Source organism: Ambystoma mexicanum, chromosome 1p (assembly GCF_040938575.1).
Source record: "Ambystoma mexicanum isolate Mex_15411 chromosome 1p, UKY_AmexF1_1, whole genome shotgun sequence".
NCBI classification, from domain to species: domain Eukaryota; kingdom Metazoa; phylum Chordata; class Amphibia; order Caudata; family Ambystomatidae; genus Ambystoma; species Ambystoma mexicanum.
Genome location: NC_090921.1, coordinates 6,328,513 through 6,334,048, shown reverse-complemented (window position 1 = coordinate 6,334,048; position 5,536 = coordinate 6,328,513). Strand labels below are relative to the sequence as shown.

General features: G+C 50.8%; 1 non-coding gene across 1 annotated transcript; it reads right to left on the bottom strand.

The window, feature by feature from the left end:
- Positions 1 to 1,076: 1,076 nt before the first annotated feature.
- Positions 1,077 to 1,148, bottom strand: TRNAC-GCA (transfer RNA cysteine (anticodon GCA)). The gene has a single exon. It is a non-coding gene; the product is annotated as a tRNA-Cys (tRNA).
- Between the last annotated feature and the right edge of the window lie 4,388 nt (positions 1,149 to 5,536).

Here is a 5,536-nt window from a genome sequence, read left to right as displayed (position 1 = left end):
TTTCTGCGACCAGCAGATCGAAATCGTATAAGGCAGGGTGATCGTTTTCCAACAATGGATTTGCCCAAGTGGCAGCTACCCCGGACAAATGAGACAGAAGGAAAGCGGCCTTAGTGACAGAGTCGGGAAAAGCTTGAGGTTTGCATAAGAAATGTAATTTACACTGATTTATGAAGGTGCGATATTTCCGGGGTTCACCCTGGAAGCGTTCTGGAGCAGCAAGAGGGGGAGTCAACGGGAGCAACACTGGAGTGGGAACGGGGGCTGAAGCCGGGGCAGGCTGGGCTGGAGAGGCAGGGCCGGGTTCGTCATCATCACCGGGCAAGGGAAAACGTGTACTCTGGAGGGCATCAAGGCGGTGGTGAATGGCAGTCGTGGCAGTGGCCATGTCGGTCCTAAGGGCCTCTAGGGCCTGCATTAACGCGGTCACAGGGTCCCCGGCGGAGGGATTCATAGTCTGAACGAACCGGGAAGACTTCACAGTCTGTTACAAAGTTGCCGGTCGTGCAGATATGAATATCTCCATCCCCTAGTACCACACAGGCGATTATATGTGCTACAAGTGTCGCCTCCCCCCTACCGCCGCGTCCTACCAGTGAGTTGGGAAAGTAGGAACACCTGTGCTTTCAGTTTCCAAATGTATAGCTTAAACGAGACTGTGGGCACTGACGCTACTCTTTTAAGGCATGCATATGAATGGCACTGCTGGTAGTGCAGTGCTCACGATCAGAGAACCACATCTGAGACTGGATTCTTTGTAATTTGAGTGATGAGTCCTAAAGAAGAAATCTGCATAGGTAGCACAGCAGGTTAAGTGACCTTTGCAGCGATGTTATGTGTTAAGAGCTCCGTGTAAATACTGACTTCAGAGCTAAAAACAAAAACATGGATGTGATGTGTTCTTCTTTCGAGTTTTCAACCGTAGAGATATTTCCATTTAGAAAATTTAAGAAAGTATTTTAAAGTTCCACATTTCAGAGCAGCGACTGTTCACGGATGTCAGCTTTGCACAGAAAAGAAAGGCAATTCTTAATGAACTGAGAAAGTAAGTTTTAGAATAATAAATGATAAAAAGAAGGGGACACCCGGATTTGAACCGGGGACCTCTTGATCTGCAGTCAAATGCTCTACCACTGAGCTATATCCCCAGATGACAGAGGTGGACCTCTGCTTTTTCTTAACCATTGTTTGTGCATGAAGTCAGCACAGGAGATTGTGCAAGAAAGGGCAGCAGCACGAGTATGAGAGTGACCAGAGAGATGCTTTCCCTCCTGATGGTTTTGCACTCTACTGACCAGGGAGAGGGGGCTTTGGTTGTTTGTTTATTCAATTTGTAGAGCGCACCTGACCCGAAGGTAGCAGGGCGCAGCAAGGAAATGCAAAGCTTACAAAGTTACAGAATGGTAAACAGTATACATTGACAAATGAGATACACAAAGTTAGAGCTCAGAATGTGTCGTTACAACATTTTAGCCAAATTATTTACATTGGGTTGTCCATAGTAAAGGGTAGAGAAGGGGAAAGAGGCAAGAGGTGCTATATAGGTCTATTAGGAAATGTGAGCGTAAGGAGACACGCGCTATGGGGCACTCAATATAAGGTGGGGAACAGCAGCTGTATTACTTTCTTTTCCTTCCACCATGTCCCGCTTCCTTTCCCAGTCCCTTCTCCCCCTACCCACTCGTTTGGTTTGTCCCTCTGTGATGTCACTTCCCCCCAGGGGCCCCTGTCCCATAAAGGCGCAACAGAAGGCAAATGTGTTATGTTGGTTGGCGGTATAGTGCCATTACCTCCACGTCCCGCTTCCTTTTCTCAGTACTTACCTTTGAGAGGATCTCCCTCTGCCCAGAGCCCTTTCTAAGCTCTTCTTTGTTGGCTCTGCCCCTTCTCTGGAGGTATAACCGGCCCTTATGCAGGAGGCCTCAGTTTTTCTTCGTACCACCTGGAACATGATGAGCTTCCTGGCCATGCACAGCACAAAGGGTTAAGGTTGGTAGCCCTTTGTTACAAAGTTGCCGGTCGTGCAGATATGAATACCTCCGCCCCCAAGTACCACACAGGCGATTATATGAACACTGCCTGTGCAATCCTTGAGGCCACAGGTGTGGTAGTTCGTCGAGTCTGGAGTCAGGAACTGCCGGAAGGACCCTTTGAGCGCTGTAAGGCAAGGAGGGATTAGTACAAGGCGAAATGCAATTTTACAGAGTATCTAGGAATAGAAACTAAACGTTCTTACCTATGTGTACTGTATGTGTACTGTAGGACCACCCGGAAAGGAAGGAGAGTGATTGGACCTGAGCTCGGGTTCGGATAGGTTTCCACAACCTCTGGTATGATGATGGTAAGCACTGGAGTTTGAAGTGCTTGATCAGGCGAACGCCTAGTGAGAGGTCATAGGCCCAGGTTCCAAAAATCGTGGTTCGTGGAGAAAATCCGTTAATCAGGCCGTGGTCGAGTAAACCAAGAGTTCCAGAGCTAATCAAGGCAAGTTCAGGGTTCAGAGAGAGCAATCCTTTAGGCAGACCGCTGTCGAGTGACCAAAAGTTCCTGGTAAATTCGAAGCGTAGCAATGTCCAAGAGAAAGACCAGCTGTGAAGCAAGGTTTCGGTGTTTCTGAATGCATTTAAACCATTGGAGAAAATCACGTGATGCTCAACAAGGAAACGTTGAGGCGTGGGGGTCGTCACGTGATACCGATTGCGTTTGGTCTCCTCACGTGACGATCAGGTCCACACGAGCAACGGTGATTGCGGCCAAATGGGAACCTCCAATTACATTGCCAACGGAGAGAAGGGCGATAGACACCAAGCCTGCCATGGACCCCCCTGACATGACGAGTGCAATGGTGCCGCCTTGTCTGCGCACCCAGAGGTAAGCATCGGGGGCTACGTAATGTGGGTGTGTCGAAACGTGAGTCTGTGGGAAACATAGGAGTTCGTAAGGTAGAGGACGTGGAAGATGTAACAGAGTCCCCCCTCAAAGGCCCACGACCTTGTGGGCAGGAGGGATGGTCCTTATGGAAGCGCACAACAAGAAGCGGGGCCTGGACGCCCCGAGATGGAACCCAAGAGCGCTCCTCCGGACCGTAGCCCAACCAGTCCACGAGGTATTGGAGCCGACCTCTGTGCAGACGGGAACCCAAAATGGCACTGACCTCAAAGACATCGGGTGTGGAGACTGAAACAGGAGCAGGTGGAGTATGGACCCGGGTAGGGGCAAGGTATGGTTTAAGGAGGGAAGTATGAAAAACCGGGTGTATACGCCAAGCAGATGGAATAGCAAGGCGCAAGGCTACAGGGTTCAGGACTTTAGCAATTCTGTAGGGGCCGACAAAGCGGGGCAGAAGTTTGCGACAGCCAGGGATGTGTACATGGCGAGTTGACAACCAAACACGGTCCCCTACATGATACACAGGTGCTACTGCTCGTTTCCTGTCTGCCTTCTTCTTCATAGCTGTCTGTGCCTCACGGAGATGGATCATGGTTTGGGCATGAACCTCAGTTAGATCGCGGGCACAAGCAGTAGCAGCAGGGGTGGCAGAAGGAAAGTCCGGAAGTAGAAGGGTGCGTGGGTGTTGGCCATACATGGAATAGAAAGGAGAAAAGCCGGTGGCCGAGTGCCATGCATTATTGTAGGCAAATTCCTCCATAGTGCCATTACCTCCACGTCCCGCTTCCTTGTCTCAGTACTTACCTTTGAGAGGATCTCCCTCTGCCCAGAGCCCTTTCTAAGCTCTTCTTTGTTGGCTCTGCCCCTTCTCTGGAGGTATAACCGGCCCTTATGCAGGAGGCCTCAGTTTTTCTTCGTACCACCTGGAACATGATGAGCTTCCTGGCCATGCACAGCACAAAGGGTTAAGGTTGGTAGCCCTTTGTTACAAAGTTGCCGGTCGTGCAGATATGAATACCTCCGCCCCCAAGTACCACACAGGCGATTATATGAACACTGCCTGTGCAATCCTTGAGGCCACAGGTGTGGTAGTTCGTCGAGTCTGGAGTCAGGAACTGCCGGAAGGACCCTTTGAGCGCTGTAAGGCAAGGAGGGATTAGTACAAGGCGAAATGCAATTTTACAGAGTATCTAGGAATAGAAACTAAACGTTCTTACCTATGTGTACTGTATGTGTACTGTAGGACCACCCGGAAAGGAAGGAGAGTGATTGGACCTGAGCTCGGGTTCGGATAGGTTTCCACAACCTCTGGTATGATGATGGTAAGCACTGGAGTTTGAAGTGCTTGATCAGGCGAACGCCTAGTGAGAGGTCATAGGCCCAGGTTCCAAAAATCGTGGTTCGTGGAGAAAATCCGTTAATCAGGCCGTGGTCGAGTAAACCAAGAGTTCCAGAGCTAATCAAGGCAAGTTCAGGGTTCAGAGAAAGCAATCCTTTAGGCAGACCGCTGTCGAGTGACCAAAAGTTCCTGGTAAATTCGAAGCGTAGCAATGTCCAAGAGAAAGACCAGCTGTGAAGCAAGGTTTCGGTGTTTCTGAATGCATTTAAACCATTGGAGAAAATCACGTGATGCTCAACAAGGAAACGTTGAGGCGTGGGGGTCGTCACGTGATACCGATTGCGTTTGGTCTCCTCACGTGACGATCAGGTCCACACGAGCAACGGTGATTGCGGCCAAATGGGAACCTCCAATTACATTGCCAACGGAGAGAAGGGCGATAGACACCAAGCCTGCCATGGACCCCCCTGACATGACGAGTGCAATGGTGCCGCCTTGTCTGCGCACCCAGAGGTAAGCATCGGGGGCTACGTAATGTGGGTGTGTGGAAACGTGAGTCTGTGGGAAACATAGGAGTTCGTAAGGTAGAGGACGTGGAAGATGTAACAGAGTCCCCCCTCAAAGGCCCACGACCTTGTGGGCAGGAGGGATGGTCCTTATGGAAGCGCGCAACAAGAAGCGGGGCCTGGACGCCCCGAGATGGAACCCAAGAGCGCTCCTCCGGACCGTAGCCCAACCAGTCCACGAGGTATTGGCGCCGACCTCTGTGCAGACGGGAACCCAAAATGGCACTGACCTCAAAGACATCGGGTGTGGAGACTGAAACAGGAGCAGGTGGAGTATGGACCCGGGTAGGGGCAAGGTATGGTTTAAGGAGGGAAGTATGAAAAACCGGGTGTATACGCCAAGCAGATGGAATAGCAAGGCGCAAGGCTACAGGGTTCAGGACTTTAGCAATTCTGTAGGGGCCGACAAAGCGGGGCAGAAGTTTGCGACAGCCAGGGATGTGTACATGGCGAGTTGACAACCAAACACGGTCCCCTACATGATACACAGGTGCTACTGCTCGTTTCCTGTCTGCCTTCTTCTTCATAGCTGTCTGTGCCTCACGGAGATGGATCATGGTTTGGGCATGAACCTCAGTTAGATCGCGGGCACAAGCAGTAGCAGCAGGGGTGGCAGAAAGAAAGTCCGGAAGTAGAAGGGTGCGTGGGTGTTGGCCATACATGGAATAGAAAGGAGAAAAGCCGGTGGCCGAGTGCCATGCATTATTGTAGGCAAATTCAGCGAGATGGAGCAGATCGAACC